Source organism: Zonotrichia albicollis, chromosome 1 (assembly GCF_047830755.1).
Source record: "Zonotrichia albicollis isolate bZonAlb1 chromosome 1, bZonAlb1.hap1, whole genome shotgun sequence".
NCBI lineage: Eukaryota > Metazoa > Chordata > Aves > Passeriformes > Passerellidae > Zonotrichia > Zonotrichia albicollis.
In genome coordinates this window covers 5,801,109-5,822,797 of record NC_133819.1, presented here as the reverse complement: position 1 = coordinate 5,822,797, position 21,689 = coordinate 5,801,109, and the positions used below count along the sequence as shown (strand labels likewise).

At 43.9% G+C, this 21,689-nt stretch overlaps 2 long non-coding RNA genes across 6 annotated transcripts in view; one reads left to right on the top strand and one right to left on the bottom strand.

The window, feature by feature from the left end:
• Positions 1 to 6,388: 6,388 nt before the first annotated feature.
• The window catches only part of LOC113459954 (uncharacterized), a 48,583-nt gene continuing 33,282 nt past the window's right edge, over positions 6,389 to 21,689 (bottom strand). The window contains exons 5-7 of the long non-coding RNA XR_012581924.1: positions 10,822 to 10,978; positions 9,427 to 9,542; positions 6,389 to 7,013 (exon numbers count right to left, since the gene is read on the bottom strand). This is a non-coding gene — a long non-coding RNA (uncharacterized LOC113459954). The remainder of the gene's footprint in view (positions 7,014 to 9,426; positions 9,543 to 10,821; positions 10,979 to 21,689) is intronic.
• LOC113459952 (uncharacterized) overlaps positions 6,389 to 21,689 on the top strand; it is a 33,391-nt gene continuing 18,090 nt past the window's right edge. For 4 of the 5 annotated variants that reach the window (XR_012581944.1, XR_012581943.1, XR_012581935.1 and 1 more), the window contains exons 1-3: positions 6,389 to 6,545; positions 12,916 to 13,084; positions 21,465 to 21,609. This is a non-coding gene — a long non-coding RNA (uncharacterized LOC113459952). The remainder of the gene's footprint in view (positions 6,546 to 12,915; positions 13,085 to 21,464; positions 21,610 to 21,689) is intronic. The other variant, XR_012581941.1, reaches the window with a different exon arrangement.

The window sequence follows — 21,689 nt, the reverse complement described above, 5'->3', positions numbered from 1 at the left end:
TGATCTTGCACATTAAAGGTAATATTGTGTATCTATATAGAACAGCTTAAAGTGAACCAATAATAAAAAAAAAAAAAGTCAAAGGAAGCAGTTATGGTGGTAAACATCAGGGTGGCACAGACAAAATAAGTCAAAATGTTTCTTACTGACACAGCGTCAGGAAGATGTAGAGCTTGTTTCTCCACTTGTACCAGTTTTACAGCCACATAACTCACTGGATGGCAACAGAATAATCCTTGATTTGTGCTAGTTCAAGAGGGTCAAGCCATTACCCAAATTCTTAGGCCAGCATTCTCATTTGCTTTTGCCATAATACAACCTTTTCCTTCCCAAATCTGCCATTACAAAGCCCATGAGTCTCCTGCTCTGACACCTCCAGCACTGAGGGACTGGATATCTGCAGCAAGATCCTCCTGCCCTGTGTCAGCATCCCATTTGCAAAAACCTTGTTCAAAGGCAATCTGCATAATGGTGAATGCAAGGCTGCAGCCATGGAAAAGTGAAGAAAGGGTTATGGTGCAAGGGAGATATTTAAGGGAGATATTTTACCTTTCGTTCATCATCCATCACTTCCTCTGATTTCCTCTCTGCTGGACTAAGTATGGACCTCACTACCACCCTTGAATTTGGGTATATGTATATTAATTTGGCTTAAGATTTATACTCCATAGAAATGTCTAAACACACCTTGGTAAAGGAAAACTACTGGGTAGGAAGAGGTTAAAACCGGGAGGGTAATGGATCAGGAAAAGAAATCACAGGCATCTGTGCTCAGATAACATGGGAAAACCACAGAATAAAATAAAGAGGTGGTGAAATCATTGGAAAGGACTGGTTTTATTGTCATCATTGTTGGAGCCTGCACCACAGCCTGTAACGCCCAAAACCACAGAAACAGCTGGTCCACTCCTGGTGAGAGAGATCTCCCTGCCCTCAGTGAGGTGGGGATGGCTCTGCAAAGGCTGGGGACAGGGTACCCACCCAGAACAGGGCCACAGGTTGGCCAGGACCTGTTCCAGCTGAGGTTTGGCATCTCTGGCACACAGTCTCTAGCAGCCTGTTTCAGTGCTTGACCACTGCCACCCTGTTCTTCTAAAGTTCTTCCAAGCCTTCTGATATTTACATATTTGTAATGCAGTTTCTCACACACTTTTCATGTAAATAATAATTGTTTTGGATTCCTTTCTGGAGGATGAAAGAATTGATGAAGTGTTGGTTTGACCACTATGGTTGGAGAGGTAGCAATTTCATCCTCCAATCCATGGTCACTTTTGGAACTCTGTAAATATCAAAGTCCAAAAATAAACATGATTTTGCCTTGGACATCTCAGCATGTGAGTATAATTCAATTTGTGTCTTATTACAACAGACCACCCACCCTCACTGTAAAAAAGTATTTATTTAATTTAAATGGAGTTGTACATATTTCAATATATGCCCATTGCCTCTTATCCTGTCCCGGTATAGGATCCACTGAGAAGAATCTGGTTCCATCTTCTGTACACCCCACATTAGATATTTATCCACCCCCTTGTTGTTCTTTAAGTGTTTGGAAAAGGCTCCCATGGAGATTTGCTCCATCATCATCCCAAGGATCAAGGCAGGGTAGACTGGACTGTGTTGAAGACCTTGGTGACATTTGCTTTCTTCCACTGCTCAGGAACCAGTCCCAGTTGCCATGATCTTCCAAAAATAATATACAGTGACATTTGGCCAGGTCCTTCAGTGCTACTGGGTGCACACCATAAAGTTCCAGGGATTTCTGTATTTTCAGATATTTCAGATGTTCCCTAATCTGATCCTACTCTACTGAGAGCAACCCTCTCTGTTCCATACTTTGATTCAGGGTTCTGGGATTCCTAAAGGCTAGTCTTAGCAGTGAAGACAAGAAAAACACAACAGACACAAAAATCAAGGCAGCCTCTCATCTCGCTTACCTTGTAGATAATTGCATGAAATGGTGTTTAAACTGAAGTGAAACAATGTAGAATGCAGAGGCCAAGTAGTGTAGTGACTGAAGAGGACACTAATGCAGACCTGTCCTTCCTACTGTTCATGTGATTGCCAAATAAATGCGTTTTTTTACTTGAATAGCAGCCTATTTTACCTTTTAAGTATGTTACATCCACTAATGCCACAGTTTACTCCTGTGAATTTTCCTTACAAGCCTATAACTACTGCAAAGCATTGCTTATAAATACTCTCTTAATTACACAAAAGGCTCTTGGGTCTTCAAATGGCTTCCCTTTAAACACACCTGGCTGAAGAATCTGATGTTCTTCTCAGTGGGTGATTGTAAATGAGACAACTAGAAAGGAAAATATGCAATCTGGATAGATTTGGATCCATCTAAGCAATTATTTTAGTGTGTGTTGTATGTAAGAGATTGCTTGCATCTGTACAATCCTTGGCTTTTCTTAAAAAGAATAAAACAAACTTCTTTTTTTTCTGTGAAGGCAGGGTGAGAGGGGAAAGAATTGTTTCTGAGTCTTATCAAGAAATAAAATAACACAAAGTACATTTTACGAAAGAAGAGGCACACTGTGTCTTTTTTTCTTCCACTGGCCTACAGCCTAAGGGAAACATTCACTGGCAAATCTAAAACTTGTTCAAAACCCTTTGGAGAAGCAGACTATTATTAAATTATTTATTTTATCTTTGAAGTGTTTCCATTTTTATACAGTTAAGGATTTCTCTGTAAAAGCCGGGGTGCCTGAGAATATTTGGCCTGTAGTGATCTTTGAAACATAAGCCTCCTTTTTTTTCCTCTCTGTCTTTTCTTCTCCCCCACTCTCTCCGTCCCAGTTTCTTCCCAAAATGAATGAGGATCTGTCTATTGCAGAGAGTCTGTACTCATTGGGGAAATTTAAGGAGATCTTAGTAGCTGGAAAGAACTAGACCCTGATTTGCACTGTTTGCTCAAATTTATTTTAGGAGAAACAAACCTGGCAGAATCAGAAAGGGTGGGAGACATCTCCAAATGCTCTCGAGCACTTATTAAAATGTTATGTAATTAAATGTTAAGATCATGCCTGTAGCAGTGTCTTTTGAAATAACTGTACAAGCTGAGCCTCCTGAAACCAGCACAGGAAAATAATTCATTTAAAAGGTTATTGGCCATTGAGGCAAATGCCTTGGGGACCTAATTTAGTGGGAGAACTCCCATTGCCTTGCGTGGGCTGGGGTAGGGACCTGCTGTTTTTTCCCAACATGATCCTTGCAGGCTTGGAGGGCAGAGAAATGGGGGTGCCATATGAGGAGCACAGAGCTCTGTGTAGGGCTGAGGAGCTGCTGTGACCCCAGGGGGGTGGCAGCAGGGCTGGGGGGCTGAGGCTCCATGGGTGGTGGGTACAGGGAGCAGCAAGGATGCTCTGCTGGGTGCTGGATGCAGCCCTGCTGCCAGCAGGAGCTGTGCCACTCGGAGACACAGGGACCAGCATTGTCTCTGCAGGATTCCTTACTGGGTGGCAGAGAGAGGGAACATAATACAAGGCTGGCATGTGAGCCTGATAGAAATGTGCTTTTTAAACAGCATGGCGGGGATTTCTGCTCAGTGTTGGTTTCACAGTTATTCCAAGGAGGGTAACTCTGTTCTTGCTGCTACAGGCTCAGGGAGCAGGAATGGTCTGAGTGTTGGGGGAATGGATGTGGAGGTGCAGCCTGGGCACTGCAAGTACCTGTGTGTCAGCAGCTCCATCCCCCAATGTGGGACACCCCACACTGACAGGGTGAGTTGTGTGGAGTTGAGTGCATGGAGGAATTAAATAGGAAAAAGGATGTGTTCTCCCATCCATGGATGGGGACTGGATGTGTTGGGGAGCATTTCCATGCAGCAGGGCTCCAGCTGAGCTGAGCAGTGGGGAGTGAGAAGTGCAGGGCAGGTCCCACTGTTGATGCTCTGTGATGGTGTTCACAGGGTCTTAGGATGAGGGAAGAGATGAAGATCTGACTCCATGTTTCAGAAAGCTGATTTATTATTTTATGATATATATTACATTAAAACTATGCTAAAAGAATAGAAGAGAAGGTTTCATCAGAAGGCTAGCTAGAGTAGAATAGCAAAGAATGATAACAAAGGCTTGTGGCTCGGCTCTCTGTCTGAGCCAGCTGGGCTGTGATTGGCCATTAATTACAAACAACCACATGAGACCAATCACAGATGCACCTGTTGCATTCCACAGCAGCAGATAATCAATGTTTATATTTTGTTGTTGAGGCCTCTCAGCTTCTCAGGAGGAAAAGTCCTAAGGAAAGGATTTTTCATAAAAGATATCTGCAACAGTGTTCCTTCCCACCAGTAAGTCCTAACCTATGACACTCAACGACCATCCTGGGGAATTTCTAGCTCCCAAGACTGCTGGTAGTGAGAGGTTTTCCCTTTTAGCCAGATCTCTGATTAAAGGGTGTAGCTAAAATGCATTGAAAGCAGGTACACAATGCTCCATTTGTGTTGTTGAACTTTATTCCACAAGGGAGGGCTTCTGTGCTGGTCTGTTTTGTCTTGTGCAACCTCCCTTGCTGTTTTACCTGCATATGATGATTGGATAAATGAGTCTCTTCCTTCTGGGGAGTAATGGGCATCTTTCTTTACTGTAGCCTGGGTGGCAGTGGCTCATCTCACACTTTCATCACCCAGCATATTGCCTGTCATCAGAAATCTGCTCATCTTTCCTTCATTTCTGAGGCTGGTTAAGAGCACTTGGCTGCAGATGACTTCAGGTGCTGCCCCTGCTCCCACACCTCTCCTTTTACAAAATATTTGAAACTTAACATGTTGGAAGGGCATCTTGTGAAAGGGAACCCTGCTGCTGCAAATTTAAAATCACATTTCCATGGTCTCTAGTGTCAGGCCAGATCAGACACATCTACAGACCTGAGTCTGAGCAACCCCATACCTCCCATGAACTTGCAGGAATGATTTGAGATAATTGTGGGAAGACTAACAGAAAAATTCCTCATATGGGGTGAATCTCTGAATAGTTCTGAACAGATAATAAGCCCCTACCAAACCAATTCTCTCTGAAATGTGGTCTTTTAGATCCAAAACTTTGACCCCAAAGCCAGAAGTGGTGTCATCAACCCATGGCTTGAGTTTGCTTCAGGATCCATGTTATGATGGGAAAGCATATCAAGTCTGATGTCAAGATGTCCACATTTTTTGTGAAATAAGTGATTATAGGACCCAAAAGAAATATCAGAATACTAATCACTGAGAGCTTGGTGTTGTTCTGGGTAGCTGGAGCAACTGGCTGGCTTTTGGTTCTGGGGAAATCAGTGGAAGCCAGTGAACCAGCCACATTTCAGCTCCCAAAAGGGCCAAGTTTGGAAGGGCCCCACTAAAACTGAAGGAATTCTGTGTGTCTGGGCATGTCCCTGAGGCAAAGCTTCTGCTAGAGTGAAGGATTTACTGAACAGGGCACAAGGAGAGAAGAAAAGACATTTTCCTTGTCTACAGCAGAAAAACCAGATCCAACAAACAACATTATTTTTACGTCCCCTGAACAACACTGTGGGCTTTTTTTCCAGTTTTTTAACATTTTCATCTACTGCTTGCAAAGCCCTGCAGTCCAGCTCTCTCTCAGCAGATGGAAATTGGAGGGGAAGAAGGAAAAAAAAAGGCTGCATGTGCTGACATATCCATATGGCACTGAAGTGAGAAATCACTTGGAACATGGGGCCTCCTGAGGGGTCACAGCCTCCATACGTTCTGTGACGGGGGCAAAGGGTCCTGGAACTTGTTGCTGCTGCAGCAGAGAGGGAATGGGGCGGGTGCAGCACAGGCTGAAAACTCCTGACAGACACAGAGGGGAAGGCAAGAGACATTTTCAGATATATTTCAGATGTTCCCTAACCTGATCCTCCTCTACTCAGGGGAATCCTCCCTGCTCCATGCTTTGATATAGGGTTCTGGGATTCCTAAAGGCTGGGCTTAGCAGTGAAGACAAGAAAAACGCATCCAGCTTCAAAAACCAAGGCAGCCTCTCATCTCTTTTACCTTGTAAATAGTTGCAAGAAATTATGTTCAAACTGAGATGAAACAATGCAGAATGCAGAGGCCAAGTAGTGTAGTGACTGGAGAAGACACACCAATGCAGCCCAGTCCTTCCTACTGTTCATGTGATTGCCAAGTAAATGCTTTTTTTTTACTTGAATAGCAGCCTTGCTGCTGCTGTAGCAGTGAGGGGATGGGGCTGGTGCAGCACAGGCTGAAACTCCTGACAGACACAGAGGGGAAGGCAAGAGAGGTGAACATCCCCCAAGGTGTTTTGTTGCCTATCTGCTCCCAAAAATCCCAGGCCCCACTGGTGAGCCAAGCTCCTGAGTGATTTGCAGCCTCCTGCTGTAAAATCATAATTGCATCAGAGCAAATATCCACCAGCTTTGCAATGTGTAATAAACTCCATCTGAGAGAAACCCTCTCCAGCACAGAAGATCTGCAGAGGATGCTGCAGGCCATGTGGGGAGGGTTCCAGTGCTGCAGGAGATTCTTTGGGCTTTCTGCCTCTCCAGGAGGACCTGTGAGGACTGCAGCAGAGCACAGGGGGGTAAGGAGATGTTTGTGCATTGTTCTGAGAGGCTCAGTGTCTGCTTGAGCTGTCTGAGCAGACACTCTAATGAGCAGAGTCTTTTCCCTTACCCCTTCTGTTACCTGAACCTGTTCTGAACTCACTGGTACATCCATCCTTGGGTTCTCATTGACTTGAGCAGGTTTGGCAGCAGCCCCGTGTGTTCCTGTGTCTGTCTGTGCTTCTCTTCTCTGTTTACATGTCTGTCTGATGTGTTTATTTTCCCTGGTACCCAACACTGCAGTACACAAGGCAGGAATCATCCTCCACAATGCCAGTTTCTTTTGGCTCCTTTCCTGTGCGTGTCTGGCTTTGCACTTTTCCTCTGAAGTTGGGGCTGGGATTTTCAGTTCTTCTGCAGGGTAGCTCTGACTCTGCTGAGATGAAGGGTCTCCCACCAGCTTCACTCAGAGCAGGGCTGAGTTTTCCTGGCTATCCTGCCTTATCCTGCAACAGAAACAGCCTGGAGTTGCTGTGTATCCCCCAGCAAACGAAAGGTAGTTGTGATTTTCCTAGAAAATCAGAAGGGATTTGGATGCCCTTTCCCCCCGTCCAGGATGAAATGTTAGTTGTTGCATCTCTAATAAGGAGTTAAAATAGAGGAGATGGAAATAGTTTTTAAGAAAAGGATACCATATGCAAAAAGGAAACGAGCTGTATTCAAAATGCATTCAGAACCATATATATAGATGTAGAATCAGAGTCCTGTATATTTTTAAATACATATATATATATATATACACACACACATATATAAAATCATACAAATTCAGAATCAAGGCAATGTGTTCTTGCAGCCTAGAAATCCAAGTCTCTCCTCAAAAGAAGGGTGGCCAGCAGGTCAAGGGAGATGATTCTCCTCCTTTGCTCATGAGATCTTACCTGATGTGTTCAGCTCTGGGGCCCTCAACACAAGAGAGACATGGACCTGTTGGAACTAATCCAGAAGAGTCCACAAAGATTATCAGAGAGCTGGATATTCACCTCTCCTATAGAGTTAGGCTGAAAAAATTGGGATTGTTCATCCTGGAGAAGAGAAGGCTCTGGGGAGACCTTAGAATCCCTTCCAGTGCCTAAAGGGGCTCCAAGAGAGCTGGAGAGGAACTTTGTACAAGTGCATTCAGCAATGGGAACAGGAGGAGTGGCTTTAAACTCAAAGAGGGTAGGTTTAGTTTATTAGGAAGAAATTCTTCCCTGTGAGGGTGGTGAGGCATTGGAACAGGTTTTCCAGAGAAGATGTGGATATCCCCTCCCTGGAAGTGTTCAAGGCCAGGTTGGAAGGGCTTGGAGCAGCCTGGGACAGTGGAAGGTGTCCCTGCCCATGTCAGGGGTTGGAAATGGGTGATCTTTAAGGTCCCTTCCAACCCAAACAATTCTGGGGTTCAATGATTCTATCCCCATAGCTCCAGACTTCCATGTGTGTAAGTCAAGGGCACAATCCCCTTGTTCATACTCAGAGTGGCAAGAGGAGTCTGCAGAGAGGTCACAGGACTGCAGCATTTGCAGTCTGCAGGATCCTCTGAGGCCAGCTCTGGTTCAGAGTTTTGCCAGTTGATTGTTGTGATCCTTCCTGAGCTTTTTGCAGGGAAAACCAGACAACAGATGCTCCAAAACTCACTGGAGTGATGGGGGGTCTTGGTCTGAAAACCAGCTCTGTGCAAGACCTTCATGTAGCCAGTGTAACTGATTCAGCTGCAGGCCAACAAACAGACATTAGGTTTGTGCTCCTTATAGCTCTTTGTCAAAAAATCTGCCCATTTATGTGCCCTTATTTTATATTAAATACTAATCTTAGTTACAAGCTCTGAGATGGGCCCCTCATTAGTAACTAACTGTGAACTTCAACTGTTTCAGATCAAGTCAGTTTTTACTTCTAATTTTTCAAAAGAAAAGAGTTTTGTAGAATTCCACCCTTCTCATAATTTCCTTACTTGTGACTAAGCAGTCCTTGTAGGGCCTTATAAAAGGGGTGCACCTGTGAGAATTTGTTCTTTGTAGCAATAAAATAAAATAACATCTAAATGCAGCTAACACTCTTTAATCTATTGTGGACTGGAAGTCCAAGAAGTCACTCATTATGCATGGAGAGCTTTATACCAGGCATGAGTATTGCTTGGCATGGGTCCTTCTTTAATTGCATTATACAAACATAACAGAAAATTGACCCAAAGGGGGAAAACAATTTTATCCTTAGAACACTCTTCTGACTAAGTACAGAGCTTTTAATTAAATTCCCTATACAAAGTGACTGCCTGTCTCTCATGTTGAGCCTAATTGATATCAAAGCCATCCTTAAAATCAATATTTTTTTCTGGAAAAAAGAGCAAATACCTTCTCCACCCCAACAGAATTCAATAAATAATTTGATAGTACTTGACTCCTAACTGTAATCTTTGTCTCATTTGAGCAGAATATAAAGTGAAAATTTGTCCCCACTGCCCCCCAGCATCCCCTTTGCATCACAAATCAGGCACCACAAAATGTCACTATTCCTCCTCAGCAGGTCTGCTGTTTCCATTTATTTAGGTGCACCACGCTGAGTAAGGGAGGAATTTGAAACCTTCAAGTGGCAACACATTTATGTGGCTTTTGTTACCTATTTTATATTTTTCACTTATTTATGATTATGGCTGCAATTGGATCCCATTTGGAGTTTCAGGAAGATCAAAGGCTTGTTAAAGCAGGCAATAGACAAACCCACACTCCTCCAAAGCTGCTAGGGAGGGTTTACAGTGCATTGTACCCCAGCTGCAAACCCCTAAGCAGGTGCCCAGGATACTCCTAGAAAAAATGGTGTGCAAAATGGGACCTTGCTTTGACATGGCAAACACCCAAATCAAAGACCAGGTTTGTTCCTCACCTTTGCTTTCTCCTCTCCTTCATCTGTCCTTCTTGCTTTGTGCAGGAGCCCTGTCAATCTCTCTTGTCAGAGCTGGCAGGAGAGTTGGTTCCCTTTGCCAGGAGCAGTTTATAAAACTAATGGAAAAGAGCAAGAATATTAAGCTAAATAATAGGGTGGTTGGTTTGGTTTTTTTTTCATAATTATTCAGTTGGAAGCCTGGCATTGTTTATTGCCCCACCAAAAAGATGGTCTCACCATAAGTCGAAGCAGAGTTACCACATGCAGCCCTTTTGCAATGTCTGTTTCTGATAAAAGCAGGAATAATCTCTGCAGAGACCATTGCCTAGCGAGGGAGCACAGACTTGAAAGCTCAGCCCTGATCTCCAGTTTCTGTCTGTAATGTCTCTCTGTTGATACTGGCCCTTGGGGACTCTTGCTACAAGCACAATTTTCTTTCAAGAGCATATGCTAATCGTGGCATTAGGGGTGTATTTATGATCTCTGGCTGACTGTGGCAGGTGAGATTGGGAGGGAAGTGATACTGAGTCTGCAGACTGATCACACTCATAAAGCATGATTTTCTGCTTCCCCTGCACTGTGACACCCTGAAGCACAGGGGATTAGCATAAAGAGAAACCCGCCTCAGTGTTATTGGAATAAAATTTCATCCACGATCCAGGCAGCTGAGCCAGCTCTGTAGAGCTGGCAGCGTGTTTGTGCATCAGAATAATGACCTGGGAGCTGGTTTTCCTAGGCAAACAGCAAGTCCTGTGGTTTGAGAAAGGGGCAAGGCTGGGGAAGACGGGTGGCATGGAAAGATTATGTTGCTTTACTTCATTGTGCCCAGTCCTTTTTTCCAAGAAAACATAATTCATTTAGTGCTGGAGTTTATTTTGCTTCCAAAGTGGTTTCGTGCCCTTGCAACTTCATAAACAGATTCTGCTGGTTGCAAAAGGAGATAGGAGCCGGCTAGCCCTTCTTTGGGGGAGGTTTCTCTTTTGGGATCTGCATCCCACAGCCCTTTTGAAGCTTTGCTGCTGTCTTTGGCAGATGAACACGAGGTGAGGATGTTTGTGCACACCTGGGACCAACTGCAGCTGCCGCGGGGAGCACAGCCAGCGCACAGAAGGGCCTTGTGGACGGTGTGTGTTCAAACACAGCCCACCCCTCACCCGGCACAAACCTGTTCCAGCCACACACAACACAAATAAAATATTTAGCAGAGGCTGGCTGTACATCTGAATGCCAGAGGAAAGTCAGAAGGGCTGGAAATAAATATTGACGTGGAGGTGTCGAGGCTCGTGGGAAGCCAGGTGTGTGCGCCGCTGTTTTATAGGCTCTGCTAAATGGTCAGAGCCTGACTCTGCTCCTGCTTGCCATGGTGTAAATCTGAAATAACTCTGCTAATACTACCTCAAAACTGCTGTGCATGAGCCTCTGTCCAGTGGGGTTGAGTATTTCAGTGCTGTCAGGAGGACCCAGACCCCCCTTTCCCATTAATATTTATGCAGTGGTCCTCAGGCATCTTTGGGAGAGCCACCATAAAATTTCTGTTGCTGTAGGGAGAGCCCTGAAAGAACAATTTGCAGGCAGTTATCATCATTATTAGACATGGTAATGGAATTAGTAGTTATTTAATTATTATTATTAGTGTAATAAATACTCCTCACCCTCCTTGGTCCTTCAAAATGAAGCCTGAGGAAATCCCAGTGAGTGGGAAGAGCTCCATTTGGAGACAGTTATTAGGAAAACACTGCAGAGGAAATATCCATTTCTGCACACTCTAAAATCCCACAGAAGATGCCTCTTCCAGAGGTGTTTTTTGATTTGGGGAGGAATTACACTTGGAGCCAAAATTGCTGATTTATATGTATGTATATATACTGGGCTTTGCTTCATCAAATACATGGCATACAGCTCCCCAGTGTAACCAGTTAACTTTTTCCAGGAACAAGTTGCTTGGAGTCAGGAGAAACATTTATTTCCTGGTGGAGGCTGTGTGGTGACAACACAGCCTGTGAGGGAAAGCAGGTGGAAGGAAGGGTCCATCTTGGCCAGTCTTTAACACGAGCCCAAGAGATAAGTGTTTGCAGTGCAGCATGCCAAAGCCATGCAGGGAGATTTGTCTCCTACCCAAGCTAATGATGGAGCAATGTCACCATATGTGTGGTTAGTTTCCAGCAGCTCCTCACTTTTCCAGCACGAATGGAGGGTGACAGATTGTGTATTAGACAAATTACTCTTCTCTTGAAAGCAGCTGTCTCAGTGATATCCAAGTGCCTTCTTCGCTCTCTCTTCACTGAACAATTTCTGCCCCATCATTCAGAGCTCTGTGCAATATAAAAAGGTGGTTGGTGAGCAAGGCTCACAGTGCTGCTCCTTTGCTCCCAGACAGTGCTTCCTGAGGCTGTGCCTGGACCAGGGACCACTGCAGCCTGCCATCCATCCTCCCATCTACCTGCCAAGTGCTGTCATCCACATGGGCCAGCCCTCTTCTGAAAAGAAAAGGAGGGCACATCCCAGCTGCCTGCTGAGAGCAGCCCTGCAGGCTCCAGCCAGGGAGGGGGGACAGCTCTGATGGCCCCTGGAAGGGGTTTGAGCCAGGCTGTGGACCTGTGTCTAGCCTGGGATGGGTGATGGGGGCATCTCCAGGCATTGCAGGTTGGATTGGTTTCCTCATGTTGGGGCTGCTTCCAGGAAAGTCTCCAAAGAAGCAGATCCATCAGCACTGTGGGAAGGTGATGGGGAATTGATACTCTCAAGGGAAGCCTTAGCGGTTGCCTCAGACAGCAAATTCACTAGTTGCCCTGGGGGCAAGAGCTGGAAGTTAAACAAGCTCCTCAAAAACATCATGTCCCTGGGAATACTTTGGGAGAGATCAACATTTTTCACTTTTTTTAGCTTTCAGAGGCAGATGGTTGTTCCACTTGCTTGCTCAAAATTTTAAGGCCTTTCAGATATTAAAGACTGATCTCAGTTACCAGTGGAACCCCAAGTTCACACTGATCATTCCTGTGGATACTGCATGAGGGTCACCCAGCTGGTGATGACAACTGTCCTGAGAAGAATCCTCCTCTTGGACTATTCTCCTTTGGGACACACCTGTAGGTCTCATCAGCCAGATGTTGTCAGGGGTCTGGTGCTCCATGTTACCCTCTGTTTATTTGCTTTTGGCTCCCATCATCCAGCACATCTTTCAGGCACCACCCAAGCCCCCATTCTTGGATTTTCTCTTTGCCCTTCTTCCTTATTATCACTTCTGTCCTTCTCTTTGTCCCCTCCTGAAGCTCCTGCTGCTGCTCTGTCTCCAGGACATCACTATGGATAGTGCATTGCCCTCTAATGGATGGATTTCAAACTCCTCCATCCACAAGAACTTTTGGGAAAATCCTTAGACCAATTAATGAGGCTAGCTAGCCACATCCAGATAACTTTATATTCCCTGATCCCATGAATCAAAATAAAATACCTTTATTTTTTTGTTTTCTCTTTTTTCTTTTTTTTTAGTACCACAGATATCGGACTGAATCTTCCAGCTATTTTTATGAAGAGGCAGAGGAAATCTGTGCCAGTATGAACTCTGGTTCCTTCATGTCCATGAATGCTTTAATTGGCTTCAGAGTTAAGAATGCATTAACAAAGCTGATTCTGTGATTCTACGCATCTGGATTTCAGGGTGGGTTTTGTTGGTTTTTTTTTTTTAGCTTGCCTAATCCTGCTTAAAGTCTTAAGATTTATTTGTATGTTTATAAGACACAGCTTTTCTCATTATATGTATGTTATAGTCACCATTAAAGTAATACAAACAAAAAGAAAAACAGAATGGACTTGCAAGCAGCTGATAATTAATTACGGAGGACTTTTGAAAGGGTGGCTTAGCATCTTAAGCAATTCCTTTTGCTGCCAGATACATGGGCTTGCTTTATAAACTACAATCAATCTGCCATTGGGGGGGAAACTGCAAAATGAACTTAGTCATCTGAGCTCATTTTCAGTTTCAAAAACTGAAAGGTTTCGGAGTATAAAGTACCCTCTTCTTTTAATATCAGTAAATAAGTTGATTTGTTTATATGGTTTTCAATACAAGTAAACTGCTTGCCATTTAAACAAGTTCAATCAGCTGTGAAAATTGACATTTTTAACCATAAAATCAGACTTCATCCTACCATGATATTAAATATTAAGGAATCATTTAAAGGACAGTATACATTTCAGAAACCTGCCTGGAGAGATGAATGCCAATTTCTGCCATTCAGAAGTATGTACAAAAAAAAAAAAAACACGGCCCTTGGCTGGAGGCCTGCTGCTCTGTAAAAGCCACTTTACAGACTTATTCCAACATGGTAAATCATCACTGCTCCGAGGAGACATTCGAGCTCCACATTCAGCCCTTGCGTGGCAAAAACACATCCTCAGAGAGGACGGATGGAAAATGAGCATTGTGTGCTGATGCTGTCCCTGATGGCATGTCCAGGGCTGTGGGAGGTTCAGGAAGGGCTCAGCATCCTCTGCTCCCTGGGGACAGGGGTTTTGCAAGCCTGGGAAGCATCTGTGGAAGTGAGGACTGGGATTTCAAACTTCCTTTGCTCATCCAGTGGTGCTTGGAAATGGGACATTCCTACAACTATTGAGACTTCAGAGTTCTGCACATTCTCTTCTGTCCCCTGCATTCTTTTTCTTCCTCCTTCTCCTTCCTTTTTTCCCTCCCAGTTTCAATCAAATTCTGGGGACAAAAACACACCCCGTGCTGGTTCTGACCGGGCTTACAACTGACAGAGTTCTTCACAGCTCAACACCCCTGATGTCCTGCCTGTGCCAAAGGGGTCCCATTGTGTAAGGGGTTTCCTTCTGAATAGCACAAAGCAAAACAGCAAAGCACTGGGATTACTGGGCTGCTGAAGGGAGACAATGGGGAAACAAAACTCAGGCCAGAGAGACATTTATTTTTCAGAGGGGCATGGCTGCCCTTACACAATCCCTTTTAAAGCCCTGTGAAGTTTCTCTAACACAATCCAGTCCCGCAGCCAGGCAGAAATCCAGCGCGTTCAAAACCTTTTCATTCCATCTTTAATGTAAAAAATGTGCACTCGTTTACTACTGGAAACTGCAAGGGTATTTAAGGTACAGGAAGCTTTAACAGCAGGCTTTGGGGTGCCTCTGTTTGGGCATTTCTGGATGTTTGAAGCACAGAATGATGATGGCATCGCTATTGCAGAAATCCAAGTGGGTGCAGGTTTTGGTGACCTGACTGAGCACATCTCTGCCATTCCCTGTCCCCATATTGGCTTGTTTTTGCTTTCTCATCTACATTTTGGCTCTGTTTCCCTCCAAATTACCTGGGGTTTTTCAGAGTGGGGGCAAGGAGCAGGTACATCCCTCTCTTTATGGCTGTGGTTTTGGGGATTTGCATCCATTGTGGGGTAAAAAGGGGGTGTTAATTCTGAGGGTGATGAGACAGCTGTAAAGGCCAGGGTTTGCTGGCTATGGTGGATTCAGGTTGTGACTGTTTTTCCCTTGTTGAAATTTTCTCTGGACTCCCCCCACCACCTCCAGTGCTGGAAGTTGACCTTGTGCCCATCCAGCTCACTTGTCACAAGGGCTGGGTATGAACCCCCCAAGTGAGCCCGAGGGATTAATTTCCTCTTACCTTCCTACATGCCAGGCTGTGACTCTCTCCCTGCCCTCGGCATAATGTGAAAAATGCTGGAGAGAGAGCACTAACTCATCCCAAGAGGCTGCTTGCCATAGGGCTAGCTCTTGGCACTCCTTTGTTCCCCTACAAAGGCATGTGGGATGGGGGGGAAGCCAATCCCATCATAAGTAAACAAATGCATTGAGTTAAATTTTTTAAATGTAGTCATAAATAAAGAACTATCACTGGAGAAATCCCTAAAGACACTGTTTTTGCTAAGGTTTTTTTTTTTAATGTTGGCAGCTTCAGCAACTTTTGCAGAGATGTCAGAGTAAATAGCCTGTGATCCTACAGCATCTTATAAAAGTCTTTAACAACAAGATTTTTATGCTTTCATATTATATGTGTTCCTAATAGACATTCTGTTCATGTCTCCTTATTTTATGTAGTGTAGAAAAAAATAATAATTCCTGTCGGCAGCATATCTCAAAATGTACGTCTTTAGCAATTTCTGACTTGAGAAAGAAAGAACTAAATGCCTTTTGGACAGAAGATAATCAGGGTTTTCTGGAATTTGGAACATCCCATAGCTTCTGCACCAGCCATAAAAGGGGAGGGAGGGGAAAAGAAGTTTATTCTATTTAACTTAGCAAACAGAAATTTACTTGAGACTTAATCACACTGTGCAGGTAAATTTCCTGATACAGTATTAGAAGGCTCTTTCATCTCACAGATTAAAGGCTACCAGGGAAAGCTGTTGCTCAGTGAGGTAAAGGGTGCAACATCTCTCCTGGCTCAGTAAGCACAAGGAGGCCCATTTCACTTTCAAAGTGGAGTAAATTTTCCTCATGAGTAGAATTACTACAAACAGCATTAGTACCATGTGCTATATATTTACAACTTATATTTGGGATAGGGTTGTTTTCCCCCCAACAGAAGAGATCAAATTCATGATGAAATATGGTAGCTGAAAGTTGAATATCTCAAAATTCAAACTAAAAATGAGCATACACACATAACCATAGGCATTTTTAGCTCCTGGAACAACTTACCTAAATTCCCCATCATCTGACAGCTTTAAATCAAGTCTGGATGAGTTCCTAGAAAATACACTAAATTAGCTAAAAGTCAAGAGTCTGATTCGTGATTCCCATAGGGAGAATCTGCAGTGTGTATTATGAGGGAGGTGAGACCAAATGGGCAGAATGGTCCCAGGGATGCCAAAGCCAAAGAACAATATGTTCCACACTGCTCTCAACCAACTGCATCTCCCTGCAGAGGGAGTGACTTCATAAATCCCATTTATTTCCTTGTGGTACAAATCCGTTTTTCCAGAGATGAGTTCTTTCAACCAAGGCTGGCAAGAAACATTTGGGCTCAGGGTAAATACAAGTTATTTGGAACTGGTGATCCATTTTCTGCACAGGTGCAGCTTGAGGGGTAGGTGCTGCCAAAAGGTGCCCACTTCCTTGGACCACAGTTCCACAGAACTGCAGGAGCTGTGCTGGCTTTGTATAGGGACAGCCCAAGCCTTGCCTGCAGCAGAGCTGCCTCCAGGCCTCTCTGAAAAGGGTCTTTCTCTTTTCCTTCCCATGTTTGCAAACCATCACCACAAGCTCAGTGTTTCCTTTAATGCTGTAAATAGTCAGACTGCAGCTTCCGTGTCCTGTACAACATTTTCAACATTTCTTTCTTGGATCACTCTTGTCTTCATTTCAAGCCATTATCAAACCCTTGCAAACTCACAATGGAGATATTGCAGCACTTTTCAATGAGGTAGGAATCATTCTAGCTACAGTTGCATCTGGTTTTGCTGCAAAGGCATATCCTTTGTGCTGTCCTACGCAGATAACCTTGGAGACATTGTTAAGGCAGAGTAGAAGTTTGGAAAGAGTGCCTCTACCAAATCTGGAGCAGTGACTGCGATGAGATGGAGGCCTAATGAGCTTGGGCAGATCTCTATGTTCCTGTGAGTACTGAAGGCATGATTCAAGCCAGAGCACAAATGTGGTGCTGCACAGTCAATCCAGACCATTCAGAAGTAGGTCTGGCACCTCCCATTACCCACGTGTCCATTTTATTGTGTTCATAAGAGTCTAAAGAGGGTGAAGTCTGGGCCAAAGGAATGCCATCCTAGAATGCCATTAGATAATTTCTTCACAAGGGAATCTCTTACACCATGGAATGATTTCCAGTGGCAGCTCGATTGCTTGGGACATTTAAATCTAGATCTGGAAGCAATAAAAATCAGCCATAGGCTATGACCGCCCAAAAGGCCACCTCCATCTCCACTTCCACTGAAACCATGAACAGAAAAATGGTGATGGATTTGCCATCCTGAGTAATTCTGAGGCCATTCCTGGCAGATGGCACTAGACCTGCTCTGCAAGGCTCTACCCAGACACCACCCTCCCTATTCCATAGCTTATGATTGTTACCAGGTACTGGGTGAAACACTTTTCTCAAGCAAGCTGAACAAAGCTCTCCAAATCTTCTGCTGGGCCACGAGGAAGTCATTGTTCCACCAGGATGTAACAAGAGATGATTTAGGTTATCCTGTTCATATCTGTGCTGGCCATGCTAGTTTGGCATCCAAGGGCACTTAAGCATTAAGAGGGCCTTTTGCACAAACAGCATGGTAATATACAGGGGTTTTTAAGTGCTTCTAAAATCTCTGCAGACAAATTTATGTCTTTAGTGCACAGAGCTTCAGGAATTATCTTGGTGGTTATTGTGTCTTTGAAGCGCAGAACATCCTGGATACCAAAAGCAAAAGGCAAGTACCAACTGGAAATAGATGGAATTAGGGTGGCTTGGTTGTGTGGAGATGTGAAGTGAGGCTAGGTTCAGACAAGGACCTTCTTGTTGGATCGTGAATTTCTTGTTTACACAGTTCTGCATTAGCACTTTCTGATCCAGCAAATCTGCTGCAGCTAAGCCACGTGTGTGCCTGCTTATAAAGGTTGGTAAAAAAGAATTGGGAGTTCAGCAGTAACCAAAAGCACAGATATCCCTTGCTCACTGCCAGAACTGAGGAATATGCAGCTGCAGCAACACATTGGGGACCCAAATTTACGTTCCCTGAACAAAGTGACTTTTTTATATCATAGTTCTAAAAGTTACAGTCAGCAGATCATGAAAACTCCAGTGGGTCTGTAAAAATCACAGATATTCTTAAAGGGCCTTTGAAGACAGCAAAAACAAATAGGCTGAATATGGGTTGACTTCCTGATTTGTCTCCCTTCTGTTTAACAGGACCCACACCCTGTCTTGTTCTCTTTATGCTCTTTAATGGCTAAACAGCTACTGTGAGTAAATCTGTCATTAAGACCTCACCCAACTTTCCTGTTGGATGCAATTTGTGGGATTCTAACTTTGCAGACTTAAGGCAACTTGGGTGAATTGTGTTGATATGAACCAAAGCTTGTGCATTTTGAAATGTTGCAATCAAATAATCCCATCTGTACTTGGAAGCCTGCAGCAGGCTGACTTACTCGTCTTTTTGCAGTAATTATGGAAATGCCTTGGTATGGAACTACATTTTGGCTGAGCTAAAGCTCAGTCCCCACAGCTTTCAGCTCCCTTGCAAGACAAGATTTATAGAATCAGTGGAAAACTCTGCATTTTGCTTTTTAATGATTTCCAGGAAGACTGACCTCTTAGTGGCAGCATCTTCTACTGTTTTCAAAACATCTCCAGTCCTCTATACTTCAATATCCCTATAAGTTTCCAAGCTAATAGGAAGGTATTTTTATCTAGCTCTTCCCTGATTTTGGGGCATTTCAATGGTTTTTTTAAGTACAGGAAGACCAAAAGAAGGTTGCTGTCATTTTCCAATTCAAGCTTTGCCCAAACTCCTGATAACAAAATGTGCTGTTGCCTGGTTTCTTCCTGCACAGCATTGAAGTGGGACACAAAGAAATCTTCATCAACATGAAAAAATAAAGTTAATTCTCCCTGCTGTTTATTTGTACTGTATTTTGAGGGTATAGGCAAAGATCTTTTTTACAAACTGGATTTACAAGGATCTGGGTTTGAGATCTGAATACAGGTTGATAAGGGTTTTCTAAATGCTGGTCTCCTCTTCCTGTAACTGGTGAGGTTTGCTTAGTAGTTCTGAAAAATCAGATCCATTGCTAAAATGTGCTGCCAGACAGAATTTGATATCCATTGTTAAAGTTCATTAGACTGAAGCCAAAAAAAAAATCCCCGTCTGGTTTGGTGCAAAGCTCTTTTTCCCCTGAGTGCCTTTGGCTATGAATTCTGCATATTCTAATTTTAAAGTATCATTCATTTTCTATTTGGTGATAAATGCTTTCCTGTGTAAGAGTCTTTTGATTGCTCTGCTAATTAAAGTGGATAGTTTCCTTTTATGTTAGGTGGTTGGGCTTCTGGGTAACTGCATTTTGCAGGGAACAGCCAAGGTTACATGGAAATGTTTATTACCTTTGCTCTGATCACCGATGGGTTCATGTTCTGCAGCTCCAAATTCTCAGGGAGAAAATGAATTAAGAAAATGAGGAATTTGTCATTTTGGAAGCTTTTTGGTCTTCCTTTCCTAGAAATGGCTTTTTGTCTCGTTGCTTTCCCAGCTTCATTACACTTTGTGAAAGTTTTGATGACTTAAATGGCACAGAGACAGAAGTGGGAATGGAACTTCCATGATGTCCTTTTATTTTTCTGTTCCCTCTGAGCCTATTTTGGTCAGCACAGGTACTTGTGATAGTGGCACATGAAAGTGCTTGGGAGCTGACTCTTTTTGTGAATGCTGTTTTAGTTGCCAAATGACACTGTACCTTCTCTTCTGCACAAATTCCTCTCTCTTGATCTGAACTGCTCTGGCAAGTGCAGGGGACTTGATATGAAATATTAGAGAAAACACCTGGAACAGGACAGAAAGTGAATATCCATGTCCATTCAGGGCAATCTGTTCAGAGGAAAACCTCTGTGGATGGAGATACAGCTACTCCCCAGGCTGTTCTTCCAGGCTGGATTTCTTCTGTGGTGGAAAGTGGCCTCAAAATAGCCCAGGTGAGTATCTGACAAAGGGCATTGTGATAATCAAGAGAACTACTATATAAGCAAAACCCTTTCCTGTGAATGGGATTACTGAATGCACAACAAAGGATCAAGGGGAAGGTGTGGAAGTTTTGGGATCTTTCTGGAAGGATGTCACCCAGATTTTCAGGTGTGTGTTCCTGAAGGTCTGTGAATAAGATGGAGTGTCTGTGTCAAGTGTGCACAGGGTTTAGGAGTGCTGTTAGAATGTGACATTGGGATCTTTAGCTGCTTTCATACTGTCAAGGTAACCAGGAGTTCTGCTGATGGTATGGAATGGTTTTGGTGAGGGGGAAAGCTCCTGTTGGATTTAAAGTCTTTGTCAGCTGATCTTCAGGAATCATGTGGTGCAGGAAGGAGTACTGACATTAAAGGCCTTCAGAGCCAGTGGCTAATAGGATCTCAATCTCAAAGGCATCAAAACTGATGGACCAAAGTCTGGGTTTAATCTTGATGACAGCTTTTAAGGAAGCCCTGTCAATTGTCTTCAAGAGAAATTTGGAGATTTCTGGAGGCCTAGACTGCCTGCTCTCCTCTGCAGGCTAATAATCCCTTTCAGACCCCAGTTGCTCCCATCCTGAGTAGTGGCAGCAATTGTCAAACTTCAGGTCACTTCATCAAGGGAAGGCCACCATGGATGCAATATCTGTGTATAGGGCAGCTTGTTTCAGACAGACCTCTAAAGCCATAAAATGAAAATGCTGTAAAAGCATCCTTTTCACACTGCATGGGAATAGAGGAAACCCAAACTGAAACTCTTCAGATTTGAATGCTTTGATCCTTACAGGACTTCAGATAACCTGATCTGTGAACAATTGAATCACCCTCCCAAACTGAACAGGCTTTTGAGATTGAGAGTTTGAAAGGCAGTGTGTGCTGATACCTCCATAACCATGTATTCTGTTTATCATGTAAGGGAAAAAAATAAATCTAAAAATAATTTTGCCCTGTTATTGGGGATGTAGTTCTCTGCCTGCCCAGGCTAAGGTGCTGGGGTGGAAGGTGAAATCAGCCCTGTCCTACAAGCAACCTTCCCCTTTGTACCTCCAGCAGCAGACTGCATGGCACACTGCATTTGATATAAAGCTACACTGCTTTGATTTGCCTACAGTACATAGGATTTTCCTTTTATAACTCAGGCAGTACATATTGTCTATATGATTTCCCTAGAACCATCTCTCCTGTTCTCCCTCAGGCAGAGCCACTGTGTGAATCACCAGCAAGATTAAGGAAGCTGCTGTAGTCTTCATGTTCTTCACTTCTGCAGATGTGCCCCTTCCTTAGGAACAGAAAGAAAGAGCTCAGACCTCAGGAACCTGCACAATGCAGCTTCCAGTCTTGTTTACACAGTGTTTCCCATTTCTAGGAGCTGAAAGAAAGCCATCACCTCCACCTGCAGGGGTGCCAGCACATTTAAACAGGAGGGATCATGACTCTTCCTCCATGTTTGGTATTTACAATTGCAATGACAGATGAATGTTACTACATCTTCAAAGCCAGGACACCCTCAGGTGGGTGCCTTTGAAATTCCCCTCCTTACACACTGAGGGATGGAGCTCAGGATTTTGCCTTTGGGCCATCCCTACCCACC